Genomic DNA, 12,251 nt, shown 5'->3' with positions numbered 1-12,251 from the left:
TCTTCTCTTCCCATCTCCCCCCACAATATCTTAGATTAGTGTTGTTAGCACTCCTCAAAAACCCATGTTTGATGCCTTGGATACGGGTTTTTTTCTTTCTAACTCTCGGGCCTCCTCATTGCTAGGGATTCTCTACCTGTGGATCTTAGGGCTAATGTGAGTACCTTAGCTAATGGCATGAATTTTTATTCAGACAAAGGAGTTCATGTTTACTTCATCCAAGGCCTTCGCTGCAATGCTCTCAAGACATGGTACCCTTATCCTGCTCATGCATGCATTATACCTCTGGCTCCAGAAGAGAACATGCACCATCTTCGCTTGCAATCTAATAGTAGGATTGGGGATGTCTGCTATATTGATTCTATAATTTGTGTGCACTTGCTACTTATTCATCCCTAGAATGCCATATATATCTCTTTTTGGCCTCTTTTCTAGCTTGCTAACCAATCCTAGAGCTTTCTCAACCAACTCCAAGCTGAGCACATCTTCCACACTCTTGGTTTTGTCTCCTTGTTTGATTGCCACTATATTGCTATTCTTCTTGGCATCAAAGGATCCGAGGAACTCTGTGCACCTATTGTGACTATGTATTGGCCGACCTTCTCTAGGTACTTGGCTAGATTGCATTGTTTGACAATCTGCCTAGCCACATCCTCAATTTTGCCATGAGCTCTTCGAGGTTGTGTATGATTTGGTATCGTAACAATTGGTTGAACACATGCATTTCTATGGTGAGGTGATATTTTTTTCGTTCTTCTTTGGAAAATGGTAGTCCTTCCATTCGGATCCCTAACATAACACAACAGCTCTTAATGAGTTCTCTTTGAAGGACAATTTTTGGTTAGGACAACAAAGTAGTTAGAAGGAAACTTTATCAAATAGTGACATGTATAGGCCAACGAATGAAAAAAAATTACATATCAACAATGCATACATTCCATGCAATAAATGCATGCAAAAAGTTTCATTGAATGAAATTCCATTCATCTTTCCTCTTGGAGTTCAATCATATTTTGAATCATATTCACTTTTCACCTTACTCCCTCCCCTCTTGGAGCAATGAGAAACCTTCCTATGATTTGAGAATGAGGGGATAAGAGAATTTAGGATGCTCTTGATGGGCTCTAGTGTTTCATGAGGCCAATTGTATAAGTTTGGGTTAAGTATGGATTTGACATGATATTGTCCTCTAATGGTCTCTTTTATATCAAGATCGGTACTCTAAAAAATTGAGGCCACGTAGATGGGGTCATATTCAAAAGTCTTGATGGTGCATCCTTGCTCTACATTGGTCATAATTTGACAATCCACGTGCTCCCATTGGATGTCAAGAGAGTACTATTTTCGTAGGAAATCGAACTCGGATTTAGCTAGCTTTTTCAGCTCATCTAGTTCATCGGGCAACATTAGAACTTTACTTTTCTTGAAGGATGTGATTAGCCATTGGTTTAAAGCTTTTTTCTTGAGAAATTTTAGTGGCAATCAACTACTTTGTGATCGTGAAGCTTTTGTGAATATGAATTCAAATACCTTCCAAGAACAAGGCAAAGAGCATACATCATTTTCTCGGGAAAGTTCATAAAGGTATATCCTCTACATCATGTGCATTCCAGGCCTATTTATAAATATCCTTATCGCTGAATTTTTCTTAGATAAAACATAACTTTTTCTATTCAATCTATAAATAACCCCTTCACATTACACCCTTTTGTATGTAAAAGATATATGAAAATAGTATTTTAAAAAATACCTTATTTTAAACCCACTTGATGCACACATATATTCATGAGTAACTTACCCAAGATCATTTGTGATGTGTTCTTTAAGCATGTTGAGGTCCAAGCATTCATAGCTTGTAGCAAATAGGGTGAAAATGGAGTCTAATCATCTCATACATGTTAGTAAGTCATCTCCCATGTTCATTTCCATATCAAATGCCAATTTGAGAATTGTTCATTGTTGATAAGATGGTTTAAGGTCTATGGATGGTTGGGGTTTGACTGGACTAGACTACTAAGCTATAGTAGCCTTTACTATGAGTTGGTGATCGAAGTGTTTGTTATTTTTTTCTTCTGATGGAGCTTGCAATTCATGGGCCATGTGGATCTCTATCTATGTAGTGGGTGGTGCATTAGAGGTATTCAAGTAAGTCCTATTGGTATTGGGTCTAACTTTTAGGCCATAGAACCACTCAGTGTTCATGGGTTGAGCATTTTCTTGCTCACTCTAGTTTTTACCTCCTGTTGGCTCTCACGAATACCTCTCGAGGGGGGGTGGTCACTCATGAATATATGTATGTATAACGTGAGTTCAAAATAAAAGGTTTATAAAATACTATTTTTATACATTTTTTACATACAGAAGGATGTCATATAAAGGGGTTACTTACAGATTCAATAAAAAAGGGTTATGTTTTATTCAATAAAAATTCACAGATTAGGATATTTATAAATAGGATATGAATGCATGGCATGATATAGAGGATATATACATAATGAGCCCCCTTGAGATGGGTACGTTGATGTTGGTTGGAAGGTTGCGGTGGATGTGAAAGTGTGTGGATCTTGGATTTAGGCAAAAACACCAAGGTGTTGTTGTCATAGAAGCCTTGGGCACACAATAGGGATTTTGGTACCCATGTTGTCATGGTCCTTTGTCTATTTATGTAACGCCAAATTTTTCTCTCAAGTCTGGTGTATAGGATACAAGAGCCATGAAATCTTGCAGATGCGCCCTTGGTACGCTAGGATTTGCATTTTGAAACCCACTTGGTTACCTGCATTGTAGCTTTGGTTGGTGCTTCTAAGTGTTGTGAGTATTTCCTAGTGGATGTCTGTGCGGGTTCACTACCCCTCTACTTAGTGTTGACACTAAGTTTAAATACCAGTGGTGCTGTGGGCTTTCATGAACCCACAGTACCCTTGTTGAAAGCTGTGACTATCCTAACATTGCTTTTGGAAAGGTGGATGTGGTGAGACTTGTATGTCAGCATTGCAGTGATTCTATTTCTTGAAAGCATGATCCAAAAGTGATTCCTTGCCAACACATTTTTTGTTAGGTAGTACATAAAAGATAATTGGGAGGCTCTAAGTCTTGATAGAAACCATTACTTTGCACTTTCTTGGTGCTAGATAGGATTACCCCCAAATGGGCTAAGCTTGCCATTAGTTGGTTGCACTTGGGACTGACCAATGAGGGTCCAATGGTCATAAGTGAGGATATTTTTTTTGGCTCCATTGTCTATTAATGCATTAAATATGTGTGTCTTTTGGGCATTTACCATTATGTGCAAGTAGCTAGTGCTACTGTTTCTTTGTTCTTCTGTCTATGCTTGTGATGGTTGCCACTCACATTCATGGGTGGTATTATCATTGAAGGCTCATGTAGTGGGTGTGATGGAGGGTGGTACTTCTTGATGTGACTTCCATTAAAGAAGCCTATACTCTCTCCTTGCAAGATTTTAAGCTCCACACTGTCGATCTGACTAATGTTACACACTTTGAAAGGTCCCAACCCCCTAAACTTCATCTTTTTTTTGTTACCCTTTATAGAGTACAAAAACACTAAGTCTCCTCATTCAAAGTCAAAGTGTTTGCATGCTTGTCAAACCAACTGTTACGCTGTGCTTTTTCATAGAGTAGGACATGGGTTGCAATGAGCCAGATTTCAAATAGTTTTTCTAGTTTGACTAAGCGATTTGTCCATGCTACCTTGCCATCCCATCTCTCTTAGATTGCTAATTTCAAGCTTTGAATGAAGAACTCTACTGGTAAGATTGCTTCAGTCCCATAGGTTAGCTTGAATGATGTTAATCCTACGGTTATTTTATAGGCTATCCTCTGTAAGCCCATAATGCTACCATTAGCTTATTGTCCCATTCATTGCAAGAGGTAGAGACCACCTTGGTTAGGACAATCACTAGGATTTTGTTTGTGGCTTTAGTTTGACTATTGGTTGGAGTGTAATACGGTGAGGATTAATAATGGATTATCAAGGTAGACAATAAGTAACACAATATTAGTGAGTTTGGGAATCTCCCAGTTCCCATTTTTTTTGAATACTAAAAGAGTGGCACCTGGATAACATGCCCATAAGTTTCTCAAAACCATATGATATGACCTATCATTGGAAAGCACTTGAAAAATGGAATCTATTGAGCTACAGAGCACTTGATTTAGAATTATAGTGTTCAAGTTATGAGAAATCCAAAGATTTGATGACGTGTCCCAAACTTATGGGAAACTCCCATATTCCCCAATATGGTGTTAAGTGGGAAATTACTTCATTGATGAAGTGTATGCCTTGATCACTGAAAAATTATATGTGACATTCAAACTTTGAAATCACTTGCTCCCAAAGAAATTTGACAATGGTCCTAATGTCATTTTTTTGAGTAGCTCAAGCTTCAGTCCACTTGGTGAAATAGTCTATGGTTATGATTATGTACCTTGCCTAGGCTATGAGTATTGTGCTACAGGGCTGATTGGATTGATGAAATCAATCCCCATTTTTCAAATGGTTGGCATGCTATTGTTGGGGTCAAATCCATCTTATCCTTATGAATTGGGACCTTGGATTGTTGGCACTTATCACAATGCTTCTTCACAAGCTTGGCTGCATCACAAAATAGTGTAGGCCACCATAATTGAGACTCAGGAGTCTTACATGTTGTTAACCCTCAAAGGAACAAAGGTGGAAAATCTGAAAAATCTAAAGCAGAAGACAAGGCCAAGGCAAAAGCAAAACAGAAGGTGAAGGCACGCCAAGAAGAATCCAAAAACGCAAGGAGTGTAGAAAAGTCCTAAATCAAGGAGAAAGGCGCACAAGAGAAGCGCAAGTTAATACTCTTATAAAAGAGCGCAAGGTGCACTAGGATTTATTTTAAAGAGTGGCGGGCTCTCACCGGTGAAAATTGTAAAGGTAAATGAGCGGTAGGGAGGAAGCTAGGAAGATGGGAGGATAGTGGGAAAAAGGGCCTAGGCCATGGCCTGCCATGTAAAAAAGGGGAAAAGAGGATGATTGCCCAAAAGGGATTTAGGGTTTTGTATATAAATTTGAAAAGTGAATGAGAAGATCATTCTTGTGTGTGGCCAAAAGGCAATCTCTTCTTCTTCTTCTTCTTATTCTTATTATTATTATTATTATTCTTCTTCTTCTTCTTCTTGAGGGAGTCCCTTTTTGCTCTCTCTAAGTCCTCCTTCTCCTTTTTGCGGCCTTCATCCTGCTTCTTCTTTTGTGTCCTCCTCTTCTTAGGTTTCTTTGCTTGATTTTTTCTTGATTGTTCCTTATGTTCTCCCCCTTCTTCGTCACTTTCGGTCCTGTCGCTAGACAACTCTTGGTCCTGGTGAGAGGGGGCGACCTGTTGGGTGTTTCTCCTTATCCTTCCTCTACATCCTATGCCTCTTTTACTGCCTCCTAGATGAGGGCAGTCAAAACACTTCCATAGCCAACAAAAGAGGCTTTGGATGAGGCTTTCTTCCTCTCAGTGCTTTTGGAGGCTGGGTACTCCCCCCTGCTGGCTTGCTCCCCAAGGCTAGTGCTTTTGCTGCCTGGTATATAGTCTTGCACACATAGCCATTCCAGTCAACCTCATCTAGGGTGTGAGCTACTATGTTCTCCAGCATAGGCACATTGATCCAGTGCATGAGGAAATTGTAGTGCTAGTTGGGGGACAGTGCATGCACAAGTTTTGCTTGCATGCAGACTTTAGCATCAGGGATATCCTGGATGTTGATGTCATCATTGGTCAGCACCTCTTCCCTCTTCATCTTAAGCAAGGCATAGACATATCTTTTCTACTTCTTCTCCACCTTAGGACCTAACCCTAGTGCCTTTTCCACCAACGTTGGGTTCAAGGGTACGTGTACCTATTTGGCCTTCTCCCCCCTTCCCACTATTACAGTTTCACATTCATGATCTGGGTTGTATGTTTTGAGGAATTCCACACATTTTGTGTGGTTAGGCTCTTGTGCGAACTTCTCGAGGTACTTAGCAAAGTTGCACTGCTCTACGACCCTCTTGGTTGCTTCCTCCTTGGCTACTACTTTCTCAATATTATGGATGGTTTGAAATTTTAGTTGGTTGTAGGAACGACTTTCCAAGGAGATGTCGTACTAGGTCCTCTCCTCTTCTGTGAAGGGGAGTCGATGTGGGCACGGTCTTTTTGTGACATCTTTTGTTCTTGTCATGAACCATAATTCCCATTAGTGCTTTCAAAAATAATAATTTGTTGAAAAGAAAGACTTTATGTTTGTTGAATGAAAGCAGTAAGATCCAACATAGATTCTTCCCTTTAGACTTTTTGCCTTTTATCTCAAAGCTTTTGTGACATTCCTCCTACATCACCAATTTCTTATGTGTTTATGCTTTTGCTTGATCTTGATTGGTTTTAATTTGATTCACCTTACCCCCTCCCCTTCCAGATTGAAAAGAATCCTTCCTAGGATTGAAGGTTAGGAGGTCAAGGGCAGTTAGCATTCAAATATAAGGGTTACTTGCGCATGAGCCAAGTATAGAATTGTGGGTTATACTCCAACTGAGTCTTGTGGTCTAGATCGAAGGGTCAGGTACTTACATGTGTGATATAAGTGTGGACATCTGTTAGGAAATCTCTGGAGTCAACACGGCTAGCGATGTGTAGCTCATCTTTGGTCAAGAGACGATCAAGATATGGGTGTTCTTTGACGTGCTATTCCATGGGTCGGCCACAAAGAGTGGTTAACACTCTATATGTAGTGGGTGAGACATAGGTTGGGTCATACTCTGATGTCTTGATTACGCAACGTTGCTCAGCGTTGGTCATGATTTGACATCCTTTGAGTTCCCATTGCAATTGCCAAGTGTACCAGTTTCGTAAAAATGGGAAGTCGGTGTCAGCTAATGCTTTCAACTCCTCAACTTCTTTGTCAGTGATGGAAGAAGTCACTTGCTTATTGTAGGATGTAATGAGGCACTGTTTCATGTCTTGTTCTCTTGATTTCTCAGTGCATAGCAACTCGGCAGGAGCTAAGTGGGGTGTTTTGACAAATGTGAATTCGAATGTTTCCCAGGAATAAGACATCATGCAAACTTCAGTTGCTAAAGGCTCTTGCAATAGGCCTAAGTCCAAACGGTCATAGTTGAGAGCCAGTGACATGAATGTGGCATTTAAGCATCTAAGACAAGAAATAACGTCATCCCCTCTGTCTTCGGCTAGGTCTACGGCTAGAGTTAAGAATGATTTTCGCTCGTAGGAGGGTTTAAGGCCTGCAGGTGGCTGTGGTTTGATAAGGGCTAGAAGGCTTGGTGGCAGATGGTGGTAGTTACCCATGAAGCAGTGGTTGAGCCTCGTGGATGAGCATCGGAGTAGTAGCTACTATGGATGGGCTGCTACATTCGGATTGGGTTTGGAAAGTCTTATCAGCACTAGTAGGGGTTGAAGTGTATAAAGGCATTTGTGGTTTGGGCCGATAGGCTTGCTCAACACTTCTGGGCTTATGCACGGGTGATCTTGTAGGTGGCAAGTCCTGGAAGCATTGCGAATTCTGGTTATGAGGTTCTATGGGGCTTCGGGTGATCAAGCTTGAGGGTGGTGTGTGAGTAGAGCCTTGGACCATTCGGGCCTTAGGGATCCATATCGAGGCATTTCCCTCATAGTAGCCTTGCGCTTGCAAGAGGGATTTAGGAACCCATCTTGGCTTGATCATGCTTTCATTTCTGTAATTGCATTTCAACCTCCTGGGTTTTGATTTTCTTGTGTTACGAGGACGTGAATGTCTTCTCCTAGGCAGTGATTGCGGTTGTTTAGGCCTCCATTAAAACTTAGGTTGTTGGGCCTTAGCTTTTACTGCTGTGAGTGACGGCTTGTGAGATTCGGTGGATGGTGGCTCAGCACTATCCCGCTCCCTAGACTTGGCTACGAGTACTTCTACTAGTGGCCTTGCGGACTTTGATGAGGTCACGCAGCCCTTGCTAAAGGCTGTAACAATGCGGACGTTGCCTATGGCGAGGTGGATGCGCTGCAACTCATAATCAACATTACAGTGAGTTTGCTTCTTGAAGGTTCACCCTAGCAATGACTCTTGCCTGTGTCTTTAGTGTTTGGAAACATGTAAAGGATCATTGGTACATTCTCAGACTCGATAGAAACATCGCTCCTGCACTTGCCGAGAAGTGCATACGAGCGGCCCCCATATGGGCTAATTTGGCATTAGTGGGCTGTAGTGGTAATTTACCAAGTTGAGTCCAATGATCATGAGTTAAGACATTGAATTTTGCTCCCTCCTTGATCAAAACATTGAAAGTGCATGTTTGCTTAGTAGTGACCATGATGTGGAGGTATGCGGGTTCTACGGCTTCCTCATCCTCATCATCAATTTCCATGATTGTGGCGACTCGTACTTTGATAGGGGGTTCTAACATTGCTGGCTCATGCAGCGGATGCGTGGGAGGGTAGTACTTCTTAATGCAACTGCTATTGAAGAAGTCTATGCCCTTGCCGTCTAGAGTCTTGAGCTCAATGTTGCTAGTTTGGCTGACTGCATGAACTTTGAAAGGCCCAAGACCTCTAAACTTCATTTTCTGCTTGTTTTCTTCAAGTGAGTATAGGAGCACTAAGTCGCCCTGTTCAAAGTCACGCTGCTTGACATGCTTGTCAAACCATCTCTTACGTTGTGCCTTCTTGCATATGAGAGCATGAGTGGCTAGAAGGAGAGTTTTCGAGAGGCGTTCAAGTCCATGCTCCAGAACTTGGACGATGTCATCTGTCCAATATGGCATTAGATCACCGTTGAACAAATCTCTCTCGCTGGAAAGGTTGAACAGATGGGTGTTTAGCAATTCATCGACAATGCCTTGTGGAGGGGAGCTACGGAGCTCTACCCCGAGACCTACGGACCGCTTATTGATCAAGCATTCCAAGCCAAGCGGCCATGGCTACCTCTCACATAGCCGATGCACAATGCCTACCTTACGGGTGTAGTGAGCTTACCTTGATACTCGATTGAGTTCCCTCCTCTCTCTTGCACTCCGGTAGCTCCAGATCCTTGTGGCAAGCTCAAGCAAGCTCAATCCCCCTCCGTCAGGCTCCATCCTCCATATCGGCGCAAGAGAAGAGAAGAGAAGATGAAGAGAGAAGATGGGGAGCTTCTTCTCCACGATCCCTCACTCTCACACCCTCCCTCCCTCACACTCCCTCACTCCCTCACTCAAGCACAAGCAAGAAGGCAAGAAACAAGAGAGGAAGAAGAAGAAGCTTTGGCCACACACAAGAATGAGCTTCTCATTCACTTTTGAACTTTATATACATGCCCTACTTTTTGGGTGGTCATCCCCACTTTTTACATGGCCGGCCATTAGCCTAGGCCTGCTTTTCCTATTTTTCACCCTTCTAACTTATCCCATTCACAACTAATATATACAATTTGCACAAGAGTGAGCCCGGCACTCTTTTCACAAGGATTTGGGAGTGCCTTCACATTTAATGGCATGCTTTTACTCTTTTCTTTTCTCGAGGCGACACTGAAGCCTTCTGGAGAGGTCATCATTCAAATTTTCGGGGTCTAATCTCCATCCGGGGTGCCTTTTCCTTTCTTTGTCCTGTTCCCTTTTGGTTATCTCCTTCTTCCATTTTTTCTACACCTCTACTCCATTTTTCGATCCTCTGTGTTGTGGTAAACATCACCCCCTCTTAGCTGAGTACTAGTCCCATGGCACTGGGGTGGGGAGCAGTAGGGTAGTTGGGGTTGCTGCTAGGTGGAATTGGTGGGTAGATGACCACAATCAAAAGGTGTTCTTGTGAATGAGAGATGATGGAGTTTGAATCCTGGTGATTGGGAGAGATTCTGGCGTGCTTTGATCTTCATGAAGATGCTCGACATTTGTCACACAGTTGTAGCTTCCCTTCTGCGACGACTGTCAAAATTGGGGCTTTGTAATCATTTGGAGAATATGTGGTTCCAAGATCTATGCCAATGGTGGGTCCATCACTGAGTTTTTCGTCTGCTTGATTTGGTTGAGTCATGGTAGCCATCAGTAGGCAGATGGTCGGCCACATCAAGCATGTTGGTCCATTTAATTGTCGGAGTATGCAAAAGCTCCTAAAGCTGCTGTAGTGGTGTTTGTCCGACTTATGGAAAAATTCCTGGTTATTAGCAGATGTCATGGATGGTCCTCCATAGTTGGGTCGTCAGTCACTGAGTCACGATCATAGCCTGCAAGAGAAATTTGTGCACTCCCTAAGGGGTGTGTCTGTCTCACGGTGTGGTGTAAGTGCATGTGCAGTGGAGCTGGGAGATGGGTCTAACCTTTGGTAGGCCCTTGGTAATGTCCCAAACTTAAGGACCCAGTTCGTGTGTTGTTGGAGGTGTAGTGCAGAACTTAGGGTGACAGGTCTAGAAGTCCTACCCTTGATGTGTCCTAAGCCTAAAGTGGCGGGAGAGGCTAGGGGTAGACCCTAGGTGTAGTGAGCAAAGTGAGCCCTCGTGCTTTTTTTTTCTTTTTTTTTTTGAGAACTGCATACAAAGAAGGCGTTCTGGCTAATGCCTATCACTTTCAGCGAGAGTACGGGGTGGTCGCAAGCATTGGGATAGAAATGCACGACTTTGTAGATATTCTTTAATAGCGGCCCATGCCTTCAGAGGTGTGGATGACAAGAAGGGATGATTACACCTTGTGAAGTGGGTATCATTCATATTCTCTAAGATTTCTAGGAAAAAGGAGGGAAGCACGGTTTCCCTCATCATTAATCTAGTCATAGCCCTACTATCTATCCCTAGGTTTATGTCAAAAAAGAGGGGAGGGAGGTGGGCTTCCTCGGCTGTAGGTCTCTGTATTAATAGGAATTTGATAAGACTAAGATAATTACAGGTGGTTAGGAAGGCTGGATTCGGGCAAGAAGAAAAATCCGCGAGAAAGTGGTTGATGGATGGGAGGAGATCCTCTATTCTAAAACTAGGCATTCCTCGAGACTCTGGGCATTTACGTTATATATTCTAGGGAAGTCAAAATCCCCATGAATGGTTCGGTCATAATCAACTCCATGCTTACAGGGGTAGGGCATGTAGATGGGGTCGTTGCGTTCTTTAGGAAGTGAGCTGCAGAAGGCGGTCCAGACATCAAAATTGGCATCCCAAATTCTCCTCTACCACTTCGGTTGTGCCTCGTAGCCTTGCACGGTTTTGGGAACCCTGTTTACCTTGTCCTACCAGTAATCTGTAGGCTCTTGCCTCAACCTGGTTATTATGAGGCTCCTTTCTTCTATCCACCTGTTTGCAAGATCATTGGCCAGGTTCTTGATCTTGGCTAGAATGCCTAGAGGCAACGCATGGTCTAGAGAGCGTGGATAAGAAAATGAAAGCTCAAATGGTCTCGTTTGGAACTCCCGGTCACGCCATATGATCAATTCCTGAGGCCAATCGATAGGGTTGGGATCCCCTTGTAGTGGCACCGGCTCTTCAGGGAATTGTCTGGGCAGTGACAGTGCTCTGCATTATGCTTCCTCTGCTAGTTCCTGCCTTCTTCTTCTGGCTGCCACAATGCACTCGGGCATGTGGGCATCTTCGAGCTCTTCAAGTGGGAGATATGGTAGAGGCGGACTGGGCATTCTTCGTTGTTCTTCTTCAGCATCTTGCTCCAAGTTTAGACCCTCTTCGACATTCTGCTCAGCCAATGCTGGGGCCACTTGTGGTGGTGGTGATGGCTGCTCCTGTTCTTCGAACCCAAGTTCCTTAAGCTCATCAGTTGAGAGGCCGGCACGGCGTAGATAGTGAAATTTTTGCTCTTTCATGATTCCTGTTTTTGTTGGAAGCTCCCACTCTTGAAGGCCATATCTTAGTGCTCAAGTAGTCAGTTCTAGCTTCCTTCTTACCTTCTCCACTCAATCATTGCCCTCTGCTTGGGCGACATGTAGTATTGTGCTGAGAAAGGCTTGCCTTTGGGCGTTGGCGTATACATCGGCTGCTTTTGCCCTGGATTCGGCAAGCACTCTCTCGCACTCAACCTCTACTAAGCGTTCCGTTAACTGCCTAACCCTTTCAAAGTTGTTCTTTTCCCACTCGTTGTCTCTCTGGACCATCTTCATTCTTCCCTCTTCCAGCTCACTTGCCAAGGTGATTACCACCTGCTCTGCTATTCATTTGTTACGATCTAGAGTTGGTTCCACTCCCTGGATTTCCGAGCTAGCTGTTCTTCAGCAAATTTTTTCTCTTGATTTGCAATGCTGAATCTCTCAACAATTAGTTCTGACTTTTCTTACGCTAGCTGTTTGTGGTTTT

This window comes from Lygodium microphyllum, chromosome 7, assembly GCF_053477565.2.
Source record: "Lygodium microphyllum isolate KBCC chromosome 7, Lygodium_microphyllum_v1.1.10, whole genome shotgun sequence".
Taxonomy (NCBI): Eukaryota; Viridiplantae; Streptophyta; class Polypodiopsida; order Schizaeales; family Lygodiaceae; genus Lygodium; species Lygodium microphyllum.
The sequence above is the reverse complement of the archived record's forward strand: the minus strand, read 5'-3'. Positions refer to the sequence as shown.